The sequence below is a fragment of the Gopherus flavomarginatus genome, chromosome 2 (genome assembly GCF_025201925.1).
Source record: "Gopherus flavomarginatus isolate rGopFla2 chromosome 2, rGopFla2.mat.asm, whole genome shotgun sequence".
Classification (NCBI taxonomy): domain Eukaryota; kingdom Metazoa; phylum Chordata; order Testudines; family Testudinidae; genus Gopherus; species Gopherus flavomarginatus.
In genome coordinates, this window is record NC_066618.1 from 197,639,233 (window position 1) to 197,657,931 (window position 18,699).

Genomic DNA, 18,699 nt, shown 5'->3' on the forward strand with positions numbered 1-18,699 from the left:
AGTTATTGCCCCATAGCAACCACAATTCAACCACATTGCATATACCTATTTGGCCATAAGTATGACAACGTACACAGAAATACAAGACTGCATACAGTAACTCCTCATTTACTGTCCTCCTTCTTAATGTTTCAAAGTTACGTCGCTGCTCCATTAGGGAACATACTCATTTAAAGTTGCACAATGCTCCCTTGTAAAGACGTTATAAGGGAGCATTGCACAAGTTCCTCTTCTCCGCCTCCCTTCCTCCCTCCCTCCCTGTGCTTAGGACTTTCTGGGAGGGAGCGAGCGAGCAGGGAAGCTCCCCCCCATGCCCCGGCAGGCAGGGCCACCCGGAACGCAGGGGCTTTAGGGTCTGTAGGGCTCTGAGCTAAGGGGGCCCTGGCCTGCAGCTCTAAAGCCCCTTTCGGAATGAGGCCCTGTGAGCAGGGGCCGGAGGACTCAGGAGGAGCAGGGGCAGCCGCGCAGCCGGAGAGAAGCAGTGCTTTCCCCTTCAAAGCCGGCTGGAGAGAAGCGCACTTTGAAGGGGAAAGCGCCACTTCTCTCCAGATGCTGGCTGCATGGCTGCCCCTGCTCCTCCTGAGTCCTCAGGCCCGTGCTCGCAGGGCCACTTTCTGAAAGGGGCTTTAGAACTGCAGGCCAGAGCCCCAGGGCCCTCTAACCCAAGGCCCTGCAGCCCCTGCAACCCCGGCGTTCCAGGTGGCCCTGCCCGCAGGGAGTGAGGGGGCAGCTCCCAGAATCATGGCCATGGGGGTGGTGCCGTGCTGCGCAGAGCCACCTGCACACCCCCTGCACCAAACAGGAGCTGCCCCAGGTAAGTGCGCTGCACCTCCTGCCTGCCCCAGCCCTGAGCCTCCTCCCGCACCCCCACCCTCAGCACCCTTCCACACCCTAACTCCCTCCCAGACCCTGCACCCCACCCTGAGCACCCTCCTGCACCCTAACTCCCTCCCAGACCCCGCACCCTCAGCTCTGAGCCCCAGGGGTAAGCCAGGGCACCTACCCACCAAAGTACAGTACTATACAGTATATGCCTTTTGTCTGCCCCAAAAAATTTCCTTGGAACCTAACCACACCACATTTACATTAAATCTTATGGAAAAATTGGATTTGTTTAACATTGTTTCACTTAAACTTGCATTTTTTAGGAACATAACTACAACGCTAAGTGAGGAGTTACATGCAAAGGTTCAAGTTATAATTATTAAGGAAAATGTAATTTTGTATTTATGAATTTTTGGTGTTCATACTCTCAACCATAATATTTCATTAATGCCTTTTTATTTTTCAGTGAAGAGCTGCATTGACTATAAGGAAATAAGGAAAGAGTCTAACTCACTCATTGCAGTCCATGTTGTATGTTGTTATAAAAATATGCAACTAACTTTATATTTTAAAAATTTTTAAACTAAGAAAACTTTAAGTAACTTAGAAGTGATTGAAGTTATTAATATACAGAAAAGTTTCTGCAGGAGTGATAGTAAAGGTTTGGCTCAGTGTTTTAACTTAGGATTTCCCAAACTGCTAATAAAACTGACATGTTCGAACATACTGAAAAAGTCACAATCCATCATTCTCATGTCACATCTGTGCATTTGACTTTTTTTTTTTTTTTATGTACGGATTACACAATTACTGCCTGCCTTCATATATTATATATACGAGCTACAATCTGATTACGTGTCCATGTTGTATTAATTTATGAAATAAAGCTGGCATGACTATAATGTTACCTCTACAATTAATTTAATTTGCTGTGAATAGTCTAGAGCAGTAGTTCTCAACTTTTTGGGGCTCAGGACTCATTTGTAAATCTTGATGGCCTTTCCGACCCAGTAAATAGCTTTAGTGTAAAAAACATCTGGTTTAGTAAATATTTGTTACCCATAAGTAAGTACTGAATAAGTCCTCAATAACCACACTCTGGAACAGGGGTCTCAAACAAGCGGCCCATGCCCACCCACCCCCCCCGATCTACCTCCAGGCCAGGGGTGGGCAAACTACGCCCACAGGGTTGCCCCCTCAAGCCCCGCACCACTCCATGAAGCGGGTGGCATCACATCCCTGCGGCCAGCGGGGAGGGAGAAGCAGAGGACTCTGTGTGTTGCCCTGGCTTCTAGGCACCAACCCTGTGCCCTGAGCCCCCTGCTGCATCCCACACCCCTTCTGCACCCCAACTTCCTGTCCTGAGCCCCCTGCTGCACCCCAACCCCCTGCCCTGATCCCCCTGCTGCACCCCTATAATAACCTTAGTCCCAGATTTGGACCTTAGCGTCCAAAATATGGGGGTTAGCATGAAAACCTCCAAGCTTAGCCACCAGCCTGGACCTGGTACCTGCTGCCACCACCCAAAAAATTAGAGTGTTTTGGGGCACTCTGGTCCCCCTGAAAAACCTTCCCTGGGGACCCCAAGACCCAAATCCCTTGAGTCTCACAACAAAGGGAAATAATCCTTTTTCCCTTCCCCCCTCCAGGTGCTCCTGGAGAGATACACAGACACAAGCTCTGTGAATCCAAACAGAGTGAATCTCCCTCTCTGTTCCCAATCCTGGAAACAAAAAGTACTTTCCTCTTCACCCAGAGGGAATGCAAAATCAGGCTAGCCACTTCAACACACACAGATCTCCCCTGATTTCTTCCTCCCACCAATTCCCTGGTGAGTACAGACTCAATTTCCCTGCAGTAAAGAAAAACTCCAACAGGTCTTAAAAGAAAGCTTTATATAAAAAAGAAAGAAAAAATACAAATAGTCTCTCTGTATTAAGATGACACAATACAGGGCAATTTCTTAAAAGAATATTGAATAAACAGCCTTATTCCAAAAGAATACAAATCAAAGCACTCCAGCACTTATATTCATGCAAATACCAAAGAAAAGAAACCATATAACTTACTAGCTGATCTCTTTGTCCTTACACTTAGAAACAGAAGACTAGAAAGTAGAACTACTTCTCCAAAGCTCAGAGAAAGCAGGCAGACGGAAAACAAAGACTTCAGACACACAATTCCCTCCACCCAAAGTTGAAAAAATCCGGTTTCCTGATTGGTCCTCTGGTCAGGTGCTTCAGGTGAAAGAGACATTAACCCTTAGCTATCTGTTTATGACACGCCCCCCAAATTGCAGACAGTGGGGAAGCTCACTGGCGGCGATTTCCTTCTAGAACTTTAAAATAAACAGATTACTACAACACATGCACCTTTACATATACTACTAAGTATATAACTAACAGACTTCTACATTTTAAGAACACTTTTTAACTACTGAATTCTGGGAAACTCTCACGGGAGAGTGCATCAGCAACTTTGTTAGAAGCTCCTGTGATGTGTTGAATTTCAAAATCAAAATCTTGGAGAGCTAAACTCCAACGAAGAAGTTTCTTGTTGTTCCCCTTGGCAGTATGAAGCCACTTTAGTGCAGCATGGTCAGTTTGTAGTTGGAACCGCCGTCCCCAAACATATGGGCGTAGCTTTTCCAGGGCGTACACAATGGCATAGCATTCCTTTTCACTGACTGACCAGTGACTTTCCCTCTCAGACAGTTTCTTGCTGAGAAACACGACAGGATGGAAGTTGTGATCTGTTGCTTCCTGCATGAGCACTGCTCCTATACCACGCTCAGATGCATCCGTGGTTACTAGGAATGGCTTGTCAAAGTCCGGGGCCCTGAGCACAGGGTCAGACATGAGCATCGCCTTAAGCTGGGTAAAGGCCTTTTGACACTCGTCAGTCCACTTAACGGCATTTGGCTGGGTCTTTTTGGTCAGGTCGGTCAATGGGGCAGCGATTTGGCTGTAGTGTGGGACAAATCGCCTGTAGTATCCGGCCAAGCCTAAGAAGGATTGGACCTGCTTTTTGGACCGTGGGACAGGCCACTTTTGGATAGCATCCACCTTGGCCTGTAGGGGGTTTATGGTTCCTCGACCCACCTGGTGCCCCAGGTAAGTCACTCTGTTTTGGCCTATTTGACACTTTTTGGCCTTAACAGTTAGTCCTGGCTGCCTGATGCGCTCAAAGACCTTTTCCAGGTGTAGTAGGTGTTCGGGCCAGGAGTCTGAAAAAATGGCCACATCATCGAGGTAGGCAACTGCAAATTCTCCCAGTCCCGCTAGTAGACCATCTACCAGCCTCTGGAAGGTGGCGGGTGCATTTCGAAGGCCGAAAGGAAGGACATTGAATTCATACACCCCCGCATGGGTGACGAATGCTGACCTCTCCTTGGCAGGTTCATCTAGCGGTACTTGCCAGTACCCCCTTGGTTAAGTCTATTGTAGAGATGAACTGGGCACGTCCCAACTTTTCCAATAGCTCATCGGTACGTGGCATTGGATAGTTGTCTGGACGAGTTACAGCATTTAGCTTACGGTAGTCCACGCAAAAGCGTATTTCCCCATCTGGTTTGGGTACCAGAACCACTGGAGATGCCCATGCACTGGTAGATGAGCGGATTATACCCATCTGTAGCATGTTCTGGGTCTCCCGTTCTATAGCAGCTTGGGCATGAGGAGACACTCGGTAGGGTGGGGTTCTGATTGGGTGAGCATTACCTGTATCAATGGAGTGGTATGCCCGTTCAGTCCGTCCTGGGGTGGCTGAGAACAATGGGGCGAAGCTAGTGCACAGCTCCTTGATTTGTTGCCGCTGCAGACGTTCCAGGGTGGTTGAGAGGTTCACCTCTTCCACGCCACCGTCTTTTTTCCCGTCGTAGTAGACACCGTCAGGCCACTCAGCATCATCTCCCTGGACTGTAAACTGACAAACCTGTAAGTCTCTGGAATAGAAAGGCTTGAGAGAATTAACATGGTACACTTTAGGCTTTAGTGAGGAATTGGGAAATGCTATGAGGTAGTTTACAGCTCCCAGGCGCTCTTGGACCGTGAATGGCCCTTCCCATGATGCTTCCATCTTATGGGCCTGTTGCGCCTTCAAGACCATAACCTGGTCTCCTACCTTGAAGGAACGTTCTCTGGCATGTCTGTCATACCAGGCCTTTTGCTCTTCTTGAGCATCCTTTAGGTTTTCTCTAGCAAGGGCTAAAGAGTGTCGGAGGGTGCTTTGTAGGTTGCTTACAAAGTCCAGAATGTTAGTTCCTGGAGAAGGCGTAAACCCCTCCCATTGCTGCTTCACCAACTGTAATGGCCCCTTAACCTCGTGACCATACACAAGTTCAAATGGTGAAAACCCTAAACTGGGATGTGGTACAGCCCTGTAGGCAAACAGCAACTGCTGCAACACTAGGTCCCAATTATTGGAGAATTCGTTGATGAATTTTCGTATCATGGCCCCCAAAGTTCCATTGAACCTTTCCACCAGGCCATTGGTTTGATGGTGGTACGGGGTGGCAACCAAGTGATTCACCCCATGAGTTTCCCACAGTTTTTCCATGGTCCCTGCCAGGAAATTAGACCCTGAATCTGTAAGGATGTCAGAGGGCCAACCTACCCTGGCAAAGATGTCTGTTAGGGCCAGGCACACAGTGTTAGCCCTGGTGTTGCCTAGAGCGACTGCTTCTGGCCATCGGGTAGCAAAGTCCACTAAAGTCAGTACGTACTGCTTTCCTCTGGGCGTCTTTTTTGGGAAAGGGCCCAGAATATCCACAGCTACTCGCTGAAATGGGACCTCAATTATGGGGAGTGGCTGGAGAGGGGCCTTGACCTGGTCTTGAGGCTTACCCACTCTTTGGCATACCTCACAAGACCGGACATACTTGGCAACGTCCTTGCCCATCCCCTCCCAGTGGAAGGACTTCCCCAACCGGTCCTTGGTTCTGTTCACCCCAGCATGGCCACTGGGATGATCATGGGCTAAGCTTAAGAGCTTCTCCCGGTACTTAGTTGGAACCACCAACTGTTTTTGCGGCTGCCATTCTTCCCGGTGTCCACCAGAAAGAATTTCCTTGTATAAAAGTCCTTGGTCTATAACAAACCGGGATCGATTAGAAGAGCTGAGAGGCGGTGGGGTGCTCCGTGCCGCCGCCCAAGCTTTCTGAAGGCTGTCATCTGCTTCCTGCTCAGTCTGGAACTGTTCCCTTGAGGCTGGGGTCACCAGTTCTTCCTCAGACTGTGGACTTGGGCTTGGTCCCTCTGTAAGCGATGTAGGTGATGGGGTTGTTTCCGTTGCTGGTGAACCGCTCTCCGCTGGTGCACCTGAGGGTATTTCAGGCTCTGGCTGAGCCTTTTGGGTATGGCTGTCTGTTGCTTCTGCCAGTTTTGGCTCGCTGGCGCCCTCTGGCGTTGAGTTTGAAGATGTAGTTGCACTTGCTGGTGCTGGTTGCTGTTCCAGTTCCGGGCCTGGGACTGGAGATGCTGTGGCTGTTTCAGTGGTAGGCATGGAATCCGGGTCCTTTACCTCTGTCTGGGTCTCTGGTAACACAGACGGGGCCTCTGTGGACGGTTCAGGAACAGGAATGGGTCTGGAAGCTTGCCTGGTTTGGCTACGTGTAACCATTCCCACTCTCTTGGCCCGCCTCACCTGGTTGGCCAAGTCTTCCCCCAGTAGCATGGGGATAGGATAATTGTCATAGACTGCAAAAGTCCACATTCCTGACCAGCCTTTGTACTGGACAGGCAGTTGAGCTGTAGGCAAGTCTACAGCTTGTGACATGAAGGGGTAAATTGTAACTTTGGCCTTTGGGTTGATGAATTTGGGGTCAACGAAGGATTGGTGGATAGCTGACACTTGTGCCCCCGTGTCTCTCCACGCAGTAACCTTCTTTCCGCCCACTCTCAAATTTTCCCTTCGCTCCAAGGGTATTTGAGAGGCATCCGGGCCTGGGGATCTTTGGTGTGATGGTGGTGTAATGAACTGCACTCGCATGGTGTTCTTGGGACACTTGGCCTTGATGTGTCCCAGTTCATTACACTTAAAGCATCTTCCATCTGATGGGTCACTGGGCCGAGGTGAGTTACTGGAGACTGGTGAGGTTGAAGGGTAGGGTATCTGTGGCTTTACTTGGGTGGTATGTGGGGTCTTTGGCTGTCCTCGGTTGTAGGGTTTATGGTCTGTGTGCCCCCTGGGGTAATCGTTCCCCTTGACAGTAGCTTTCTTGCTTTCTGCCAGTTCCATCCATTTGGCTCCAATCTCCCCCGCCTCAGCGATATTCTTGGGGTTTCCATCTTGTATGTACCGCGTGATGTCTTCAGGAACACCATCCAAGAACTGCTCCATTTGTATGAGGAGGTTCAGTTCTTCCAAGGTTTGAATGTTGTTTCCTGTTAGCCAGGCCTCATAGTTTTTTGCAATGTAGTAGGCGTGTTTGGGAAATGACACCTCTGGTTTCCACTTTTGGGTTCTGAAGCGCCGACGGGCATGATCTGGGGTTATCCCCATCCTGTATCTGGCCTTGGTTAGAAAAAGTTTATAGTCATTCATTTGGTGCTTAGGCATTTCAGCTGCCACCTCTGCTAAAGGTCCACTGAGCTGTGACCTCAATTCTACCATGTACTGGTCTTCGGGAATGCTGTACCCAAGACAGGCTCTTTCAAAATTTTCCAAGAAGGCCTCGGTGTCATCACCTGCCTTGTAGGTGGGAAATTTCCTGTGCTGTGGAGCAATATTTGGCGCCGGGTTGTTAGGGTTGGCTGGCACAGGCAGCCCAGCTTTTGCCAACTCCAGTTCATGTTTTCTCTGTTTTTCCTTCTCTTCATTCTCTTTTTGGTGCTTTTCCATTTCTCGGCGGTGGGCCAACTCTTCTTCTTCTTGTTTCCTTCGGTGGGCGAACTCTTCTTCCTCTAGTTTTCTTTTGTGTGCTGCCTGTTTGATTTGTTCTTCTCTTTCTTTCATCTCCATCTCTTTTTGTTTTATTTCCAGTTGTCGCCTGTGTTCAGCTTCTTTGATTTGTTCTTCGGCGTCGATTTTTGCCTTAGAAGTCATGGTTCCTGTTTTCTTGTGTTGGGGTGCCCTCCGGTGTTTATCTTCTGAACTGCAGGTTCTCTGTTGCCTCCTGAAGTCTGCCTAGCAACAGTGCTTTTTTCCCTTTCTCTCTCTAGCTAATGTTCAATGAAGGGAAACCAGAAAAAACCACTTTATTTGCATGCCTATAAGTGCTGGTACTTGCCTCCTAATGGGAGGGCTATTGCATGACAAAAGACCCTTAACATGCAAGCCACAAACTGCGAGAGAGAGCAGAAAAAAAAATTCTCTCTGGTTCCCTTTTAAAACCAACTGCTTCTCTCTCTGCTAAAAAGCCCTTAGCAGAGAAAAGAAAAATATAATATTTCTACTGGCTTCTGGATTCTGTCTATCTCCCACCAGCTGCACACCATATAATAACCTTAGTCCCAGATTTGGACCTTAGCGTCCAAAATATGGGGGTTAGCATGAAAACCTCCAAGCTTAGCCACCAGCCTGGACCTGGTACCTGCTGCCACCACCCAAAAAATTAGAGTGTTTTGGGGCACTCTGGTCCCCCTGAAAAACCTTCCCTGGGGACCCCAAGACCCAAATCCCTTGAGTCTCACAACAAAGGGAAATAATCCTTTTTCCCTTCCCCCCTCCAGGTGCTCCTGGAGAGATACACAGACACAAGCTCTGTGAATCCAAACAGAGTGAATCTCCCTCTCTGTTCCCAATCCTGGAAACAAAAAGTACTTTCCTCTTCACCCAGAGGGAATGCAAAATCAGGCTAGCCACTTCAACACACACAGATCTCCCCTGATTTCTTCCTCCCACCAATTCCCTGGTGAGTACAGACTCAATTTCCCTGCAGTAAAGAAAAACTCCAACAGGTCTTAAAAGAAAGTTTTATATAAAAAGAAAGAAAAAATACAAATAGTCTCTCTGTATTAAGATGACACAATACAGGGCAATTTCTTAAAAGAATATTGAATAAACAGCCTTATTCCAAAAGAATACAAATCAAAGCACTCCAGCACTTATATTCATGCAAATACCAAAGAAAAGAAACCATATAACTTACTAGCTGATCTCTTTGTCCTTACACTTAGAAACAGAAGACTAGAAAGTAGAACTACTTCTCCAAAGCTCAGAGAAAGCAGGCAGACGGAAAACAAAGACTTCAGACACACAATTCCCTCCACCCAAAGTTGAAAAAAATCCGGTTTCCTGATTGGTCCTCTGGTCAGGTGCTTCAGGTGAAAGAGACATTAACCCTTAGCTATCTGTTTATGACAACCCCACACCCAACCCCATGCCCTGAGCCCCCTGCTGCACCCCACACCCCTTCTGCACCCCAATCCCCTGCCCTGTGCCCCCTGCCTGCACCCCAACTCCCTGCCCCATCCCACACTCCTCCTGCATCGACTCCCCTGCCTGCACCCCAACTCCCTGCCCTGAGCCCCCGCCACACCCCTCATGCACCCTCTGGTGGCAGGGAGGGAGGCGGAGTTGGGGTAGAAACTTCAGGGAAGGGGTTGGAATGGGGGCAGGGAAGAGGTGGGAAGAGGCAGGGCCTCATGGAAGGGGTGGAGTGGAGGCAGGGCCAGGGGCAGTGAGAGGTGCGTGTGTCAGTGATGCAGCCCTCGGACCAATGAACTAGCCCTCATGTGGCCCTCATGGTCATTTGAGTTTGAGACCCCTAATCTGGACCATAACAGTGGCTACTGCCTGGGGTGATCAGATAGTAAGTGTGAAAAATTAGGATGGGGGTAGGGAGTAATAGACCACTAAGACAAAGCTCTGAATATCGGGACTCTTCCTATAAAATTGGGACATCTGGTCACCCTACTCCTGCCCCACAGCATGGACTGGGCTGGTCAATGGGGACCAGCCGGGCCAAGTTTGTGTAAGTACCATCATGACCCAATACATGGAGTTGCAGTGCCACTCACTTAAATCTAGTCCAGCAAGCCCCATCATCATTAGAGAGAGGAAGGTAGGCCAAACCCGAATAGTGCTGCGACCCCATGCACCAAGCAATACCACCCAGAGCAGGAAGCCAAGTCTAGCCAGTCCCTTCCTTGGTACTAGAGCTGCAGGAGCTGCCGCTGTGAGGTGACTGCAACCACCTTCTTCAGGGCCTCCTACATAAACTCAGAGCCAGGACCTAAACCCCCCCTTAGGCCTCCCACGCAACCCTTTGACACATTCTGGGATCTTCCTTTTGGGTTATGACCCATATTAGGCTGAGAAACTCTGGCTTAGGGGACTGCAAAACAGACCAAAACTGGTAATTGTCTTCATCTTTCATACATCCGATGTTTTATCTTGATCCTAGTAGACTTACCCCTTACATCATAATGGAGGATTGGATGTTGGGATTCATAGTGTCTTCAAGCCAAACTTCTATATTATTAAAATAAGAATAGCTGTAATTTGCTCTAATTATATACATTAGCTGAGCTGCTGGAGAGCTGCTAATGCAGCCTTCAGTGGGACAAAGTCCAGACAGCCCATGTCTAATGCTTTGCACCATCAGCAAATCATTCCTTCTAAAAAAACTCCCACACATTTGCTTCATCTATTACAGATAATAAAAAATGCTGTTCCTAAGCTCTTACAAATCTAAATTAAGAAAAAACACTAAGGTGGCCTAAGGGAACAGGGGAACAAGGGTTAAAGCAACCTTGTTTTAATGGGGATCACCAGGGCTGGTGTTAGACTTGCTGTGGCCCAGGGCCCCCACCATCCAGGGCCAAAGCCCAAGGGCTTTAGCTGGGGCAATGGGTCTCAGTCTTTGGCTCTCCACCCACCCAGGGGCATGGGGCTTTGGCTTTGCCTCCCCCTCCGAGCAGCAGAGCTTGGGTAGGCTCAGGCTTCAGTCCCCATCCTGGGGTTATGTAGTAATTTTTGTTGTCAGAAGGGGGTTGCAGTGCAATGAGGTTTGAGAACCCATGGGTTAAAGCAATAAAATTATGTGGATACTAAGACACAGCATGAAAGTTCCACTGTGGGACTTTTCCCCGATGTTTTCTCCCCAACCAACCCACCTGCCCCCACTTTGAACTAAAGATCAGGGTTTATACACGACTGAAGGAGTAAAGAGTGAAAGTATGTGAAGCTGGATCAGGAGAGAGTCTCCAGCCTTAACAGGCTGCTTAGATGAAATTAGAGGTGAAGAGTGTTGCTAACTTGGGTTTTTAGGCAGACTGTATATTTTTTCAGTGTAATTTTATTTCTTGACAACACATTTTCAAATTTTCAAGTTCTTCTAAAAATGAATTTCTTTATGCACACTCCCGCTCCCTCCTCAAGTTAGGGATAAGTGACCCTTTGCACAACTAAAACCGTCCCCTCACAAAGTGATCTTGTTTGCATGATAGATCACAACGATCAGGCACAGGGCAGCAGGCAGCTTTTATTCACGGCACTGCGCTAACTAAACTTGGGGTTTGACTGAAACGAACTAAAACTGGAGCAATTCTGAGGGACGATCCAGACGTGGACAGGTCACAGGTCACTAAGGGGCCAGGCTGCAACCATAGAGCAGCCACCTTAACGCGCCCAGGCCTCAAGCTCCCTCACACACACACACACACACCGTGTCGCCTCGTGCCCCTCGAGCACTGGGGCGCAGCAGGGCCCTGCCGGCCGTGGCCTGTTAGAGGTCGCGCGCCGGCACCGCCCTCTCGGGACACGCACTACGGTGGGGCCCACTGGAAGGCCGGCTGGGCCCGCAAGCCGCAGTGCATGCTGGGAAACAAAGCCGCCGCAGTCCGGCTACAGACGAGCGCCTGCGCATACATCGTTGTCTCCGAAGCCAACATGGCGGCAAGGCGCACTGAGAGCAGGGGCGTTTCTCCCGCGTGCGGACTCCGCCGCCTTCAAAGCTGAGGGCAGGGGCGCTTCCGCGCGCCACCTTTCTACACGCTCCACGCATGTGCGCCCCCTTGTCGCTACAACTCAAATCGCACGCGCAGCCCTAACGCGTAGAGACAGGGCGCCATCCCGCATGCGCACTCCCTCGCTTCCTTCTAAAGTTGTTTTTTTCCCCCCATTTGGCGGGGGAGGGAGAATCATTTCAGCGGCCACGCCCCAGCCAATCACAGCTAGCCACGTTTTTCTCATCCTCAGGGGTCCCGCCATTCGCACGCCCCTTCATGGCTTTAGAGGCGGGCCATGCAAATAGATTGGCTGGTAACGAGTACCTGGCCGCCCGCCCACAAAGGCAAGAAAACGACGGCAACGCAGAGGCCCAAAAAGCCTCGGGGGAGGCATAAGGCCGATTTCGGCCCAGCAGGCGCCCCATACGCCGACAGGAGGCGCCTATAACGGCTGCAAATGGCAACCCGCGGGACGGAGCCTCCCAAGTAGGCCAAACGGCCGCAGCCCATTAGGTTTCACTTACCGCTCGGGGCAGCCGTCCGCCTCCGCTTGTGATGATCTTGGTCACAAGTGGCGCGCCGTAGATTTGCCGTTCTGCGTCACTCTCAGAACGAGGCCGCGTAGCGCGGGGGGGAGGGGAGAAGGAGAGAGGCGACGTGCGGTCACGTGACACGTGGCCGGAACAGAAGCGTGAGGAGCCGGTTCGTGCTGGAGGTTGGAGGAGGCATCGCTCGCCTCCCTCAACGCCCCAAGCTCCGCGCGGCCGGAGCTGCCCCGAAGGGGCCTCGCGCATCCCCCATGTGGGGGCTGTGGTGGAACCTGCTGGCTGCGCTTCCTGTGCCTGGTGGCAGCGCCGCCCGCGGGGTGGGGGGGTGTTGTAGCGGGGCGCTGGGGTCTAGGGCCACCAGGCAGCAAATGTGAAAAATTGGGACAGTGGTGGGGGGTAATTGGAGGGTATGTAAGAGAAAGACCCAAAAATTGGGACTGTCCCTATAAAATTGGGACATCTGGTCATCCTACTGGGGCTGCCATTTCCCTGCGTAGGCAGCCACGTTGATGGGGGAGCGCTAGGTGTCCCCAGTCCAGCGGCTATCCCAGTTCCCTGGGCGGGGGCTGCCCTTGGAGGAGGCAAGGACAGAGCATGGGAGCGACTGAGGTTCTGCAGGCTGGACAGGATGTGCAGACTTGGCACCTGAGGCCCACTAGAGCCCCCTGCGAGTGTTCACTCACCACTGCTTGGTTGTTTCTGGGGCAGGTAGTTAGGGGAAAATAGCAAACAGATAAAAAAAAAAACAGGTTCTGAAGTCCCAGCAAGACGTGGCTGGATGATGGAGATGCTCCAACATTAACATGTGCTGCCTACCTGGCCTTCAGCTGAGTTGTTTTAAATCGGGGTTCCCAGCTGACTCACCACACAGCTGTGGTGCTCGTGACCATACTGGCTGTATTTATATTGTGTGGCTGTGGCCCACATAACAGAAAGCTGCATATGCAGCCCACAATGGTAAATAGGTTGAGAACCAGTGGTCTAAAATACAAACTTGAAACCCTATCTGGTAATCTTCAAATTGAAGAATAGCTAGTGGTTGATCTCTTAATTTGCACAAATGTCTCTGTACTAAAATGCAGTTGCTTTTGATTTCAAGTTGAGTATCTCAGTTGCTAGGAAAACCATGTTAGGGCCTTGCAATCTGACCACACTAGTTTTTGAGTCAGTAATATTTAATTGTACAGCACTTCCCCTCCCTAAGGCCCTTTGGAAAGGTAGGCTAGCACTATCATCCTTGTCCAGACTGCAAAATTGAGGTGTATGGCAATTAAGTGACTTGCTGTAGTTGTGGCGCTCGGGAGCAGTACTTAGGCCTATTCACTCCCATTTCTACACTCTGTCCATCGGAGGATGCCACAAGCCTCATAAAAGAGTAGTACTGGAAGGGACATTGAGAGGTCCTCTAGTCCAGTACCCTGCACTCAAGGCAAGAGTATGTAATAACTAGACCATTCCTAAAAGATGATTGTTTAACCTATTAAAAATTCCAGTGGAGAGTCCGCAGTGTCCCTAAGCAATTTATTCCAGTGATTAACCTTCCTGACAAGAAGTTTTTCCTAATATCCAACCTAAACTGCCCTTGCTGCACTGTAAACTCTTAGCTTCTTGTCCTGTTTTCATTATATCCTATTTTAAAACGTATCCTAATTATTTTCCATTCTTTTCAATTTCATCACATAGGTGAAGAGCCTGCAAACTCTTTTTAAAAACATACTTAGCTTTACTCACTATTTTAGTAAATAAAGTTGGGTATGTACTTAGGGGTTTGCAGAAGCAAGGCCTAATCCAGAAGTTCTCAAGCAAAACATCAACTGAATTTTTTGGAGTTTTATATGCTTTAAGGACTTCAGGGTTGGGCCCAAAGTTTTCTTTACTGTTCTGCAACTTGAAGAGGGAGACATTGCTATTGTAGAAGCAGCAATATTAACAAAAACAATATTTGCAAAGGAAGCATGGTATGTAGCAAAAATCAGTTATTTCTTTTTTATAAGCACATATAAAAACTCATTTTAAGCTAACTGAACCGTACTACGCACAATGACTATTGAATTAGGGGGAAGGGAAAACTCAGTGGTTTGATCATTGGCTTGCTAAACCCAGGGTTGTGAGCCTTAATCCTTGAAGGGGCTACTTAGGAATCTGGGGCAAAATCAGTACTTAGTCCTGCTAGTGAAGGCTGGGGGCTGGGCTTGATGACCTTTCAGGGTCCCTTCCAGTTCTATGAGATGGATATATCTCCATATACACCTCTACCTCAATATAACACTGTCCTCAGGAGCCAAAAAAATCTTACTGCATTATATCAAACTTGCTTTGATCCACTAGAGTGCGCACCCCCCCCCCCCAAGAACTGCTTTACTATGTTGTATCCAAATTCACGTTATATTGGGGTAGAGGTGTATTATATTATTAAACTCTAACTTTATGTAAAGAATTTTAAAACTTCTGAAAATTAAAATGTTCATCAGTTTTAAAACCATCAGGATGTATTTGTTAAAATGTATCAAAATGAGACATGCATGAACTTTTAATAGTATAAACAAAAGATTATAAAAATATATTTGCTTTTATTTTTTTTAAACAGCTATTTAGAAAATACTATTATGAATTATTCTGCAATGCATATGCTTTCAAAACTGTCATTGATTTTACTGCAAATTTTGCTTGGCTAAAGAATGTAAGATTACTTCTTTAAAGTCCAGAGGAAGTGCTGTATTAATAATACTGTGCAGTTTTGCCAGCAGAGGGTATACTGTGCATAGAGATAGTTTTAATATTCCCAATCCCGTTTCCATAAACCAGATGCCTGTTGTCAGAAGTTTCAAGTACACTGCTCTCAGTACACCAATGCAGTGACTCTGTTAATGTCAGTCTATTTATTTTGAAATTATACCAATGTAACAAAGCAGAATTTGTCCCCATATCTGTATCGACATCTCAGTTTCATTTACGGATGGCCAAAGCTTTCCTGCTCAAACACACACAAAAAAACCCCAAAACTTGTTAAATATTAGAATATATAATATTTTAAATACACAAATAAGTTACATCAGAAGTTACTGTTAGGCAGAAAGTGGAAAGATAATTTATTGGCTAGTGAAGAAGGATATTAGCAAACTTTTAAAATGCTAAAGGTAATTATTAAAAGACATTTAGAGAAAATAAAATGTGAAGTTACAATGATTCTCACTGATGGCTGGTTCAGCTCTGCTATAGCTGAATTTGGAGAATAGAATGGAGTGGCATAGGGTCCATTGCCCTAAAGATTTCTTCTCCACTCCTACATAACGGACAAGAGCTTTGCTATGCAGTTAAATTTACTACTCTGATGTCTGCCAACACAAATGAAAGAAAAGGAAACCAAGCACCTTTAATGTACAAAATTCACACTAATTTGTGCAATTTTGCTCATATGATGTTTCTGAAACAAATTCTATAAATGTAATTTCTCCAGATGCCTACATCAGTTATCATCATAAAAGTAACAGTCTGAGCCTGAACAACAGCAAAAATTCCAAAATATTCCCAGAATACCTGAACTAGAAAGTGTGAACTGGTTTGTGTGAACTTAGAAGCTCAGTTACAGTGTCCTGCACTGCCATGCAAGAAAATGAGGTTTGACTCAAATCTTAGTCTCTTGCTTCTCCTTTCAAAGATGTAGTGTATTTTAACTCCTGGAATAGGAAGACTTATGCAGGACACTGATACAAAGAATTCCCTAGAAATAGGCTCAATTGCCTATATTTATATATCAGTTTGTAGTGAGACCTACCATCTCCCCAATAGAAAATTCGGAAGACTAGTTCATAGGCTTGCTAATGGTCTAAGCAACTAGTGAGAAACTATGTCCCATGTAGCTCTAACTCAAATGGGTAAAGCTGCATAAAGGAAAATTTGGTCCCATACCAGCCAAGTCTCTCAAAACTGGGTGACTGGGGAACATAATCCCAACTATACATATAAAATGATGGGGTCAAAATTAGCTGTTACCACTCAAGAAAGAGATCTTGGAGTCATAATGGATAGTTCTCTGAAAACTCAGTGTGCAGCGGCAGTCAAAAAAGCAAACAGAATATTGGGAATCATTAAGAAAGGGATAGATAATAAAACAAAAGATCATATTGCCTCTGTATAAATCCATCGTACGCCCACATCTTGAATATTGCATGCAAAAGTGATCGCCCCATCTCAAAAAAGATATTGGAATTGGGAAAGGTTCAGAAAAGGGCAACAAAAATGGTTATGGATATGGAACGGCTTCCATATGAGGATTAATAAGACTGGGACTTTTCAGCTTGAAAAAGAGACAACTAAGGGGATAGAATAGAGGTCTATATAATCGTGATTGGTTTGGAGAAATTAAATAAGGAAGTGTTATTTACTCATAACACAAGAACTAGGGATCACCAAATGAAATTAATAGGCAGCAGGTTTAAAATAAAATAAAAGAAGTGTTTTTTCTCACAATGCAAAGTCAATTTGGGGGACTTTTTACCAGAGGATGTTGTGGTTGTGAAGGCCAAGACTATAACAGGATTCTAAAAAGAACTAGATAAGTTCATGGAGGATAGGTCCATCAATAGCTATTAGAAAGGGTAGGGATGATGTCCCTAGCTTCTGTTTGCCAAAAGCTGAGAATGGGTGATGGGGGAACTCTCTTGATGAATAGAACAGATAACCATTCCCTCAGGGGCACCTAGTATTGGCCACTGTCAGAAGACACAATACTTTGATGGACCTTTGATCTGACCTGGTATGGCCATTCTTCTGTCATTCCTGTCCAAATTGTCTCACAGGCAAGTGGTTTACAAAAAAAAAAACTTCATGTCTGCTCAAAATTTTGGCAAATACTAGTATCAGAAATCCAGTCACTTGTCCACTTAGTAACTCACTGCTTAACTGTCCCCAATTATACCCAGCATAGGATGGAAAACTGTGCAGCCCTTCTGACAAAAATTACTACACAACCCCAGGAGGGGGGACCAAAGCCTGAGCCCCACCACCCCCAGCTAAAGCCCTTGGGCGGCAGGGCTCAGGCTCCAGACCTGGGCGGGAGGGCTTGACCTTAAGCTTCAGCCCCAGGCCCCAGCAAGTCTAACGCTAGCCCTGGTGACCCCATTAAAACAATCTCAAATGAAGATCTGTTGACACAGTGCAGCCAAGAAGATATGAGAACCATCATTGCCAGGAATCGTTGGCGATGGATTGGTCATGTGCTTTAGATGAAAACAGATTCCATCACCAGAGTGGCAATAAGATGGATACCTGAAGGCAAGCAAAAACAACATGGCGAAGAGCTGTGGAAGCCGAGCTGAACAACCTGGGTCAGAGCTGGGGAACTTGAAAGACTTGCCAGAAACAGGAGTGGAGGAGCTTCGTCACTGCCCTAAAGACCAGAGGCGTAATAGGAACATGATGATGATGACAATGCTTAGGTGTTTTGGTGATAGGCACTTAATAAACACAGATACCTGTGGGTCTGTTGAAGAAAGAGAAATGATATGGCAATTTAGCAGAGCCATTGTCATACCAAAAGAATGGGAGCCAAAGAAAAGAAAAACATGGTTTGTGCAATTTATGTTCTGAAGAATATAATTAAAAAAGGAGTCTGGAACTAGCTCAAGTAGTGGTTGCATGAGGTTCCTTTCAACGTGAAGTGTTCCTTCAATAAAAGTATTTCTGAAGTTTTTCTTTAATGAAGTAAACTGCAACTCAAAATGCTACAGCAAGGAGAATTGATTGTTGAAAGTTCTATAGGAATTCATAGTACTTCTCCCAACAGCAACAAATATGGAAAATAAGCTTACTCATATTTATTTATATTATTATTTTAGGTAGGCAGATGGCATAATAAAGTCTGGCACAAGGACAAACCCATGTGTTGCCATCCACAAAGGGAGCTTTTCCACACTAAGAAGAAGAATGAGGAAAATAATACAAAAACAAGGATGGTAGGCCTAAAAACAGTCAAAATAGTCTAAATGAAAAAAAATGTCCTTTAGTATATATAAAACCCACACTAAGAAAGAACTAAGGAGCAGTTCTGGGCCAAAGTGGCACCAGTTCATTGCATATGCATAGACTGCTCCAACTGGAGGAGGAGTTTGAAAGAAAGCCAGTCAGCTCAGAAGGGTGGGGGAGTAGAGGCAGGCAAGGGGGATGGATCTGTCTGAGAGCCTGAGTAAGTGTACAGTGGGAGTCCTTGCTGCATGGAAGTGGGTGACCTGCAAGCTGCAGCTGCTCCAGGCCACCAGAGAAGGGACTAGCTTGTCCCTAAGGATTAAGGAATCCTTCACTCTATCTTTGCTTGGATCAGAACATAAGAATGTGATACCAGTGGTCCATCTAGCCTTGTATCCTGTCTTCCAACAGTAGCCAATGCCAGGTACCCCAGAGGGAACGAGCAGATTAGGTAATCATCAAATGATCCA

The 18,699-nt window shown here is 47.0% G+C and overlaps 1 protein-coding gene across 4 annotated transcripts in view; it reads right to left on the reverse strand.

The window, feature by feature from the left end:
• Positions 1-12,381, reverse strand: part of ZNF407 (zinc finger protein 407) — a 481,488-nt gene extending 469,107 nt beyond the window's left edge. For all 4 annotated transcript variants that reach the window (XM_050941753.1, XM_050941754.1, XM_050941756.1 and 1 more), the window contains exon 1: positions 12,242-12,381. The gene's annotated coding sequence lies outside the window, so the exon portion shown is untranslated. The remainder of the gene's footprint in view (positions 1-12,241) is intronic.
• Between the last annotated feature and the right edge of the window lie 6,318 nt (positions 12,382-18,699).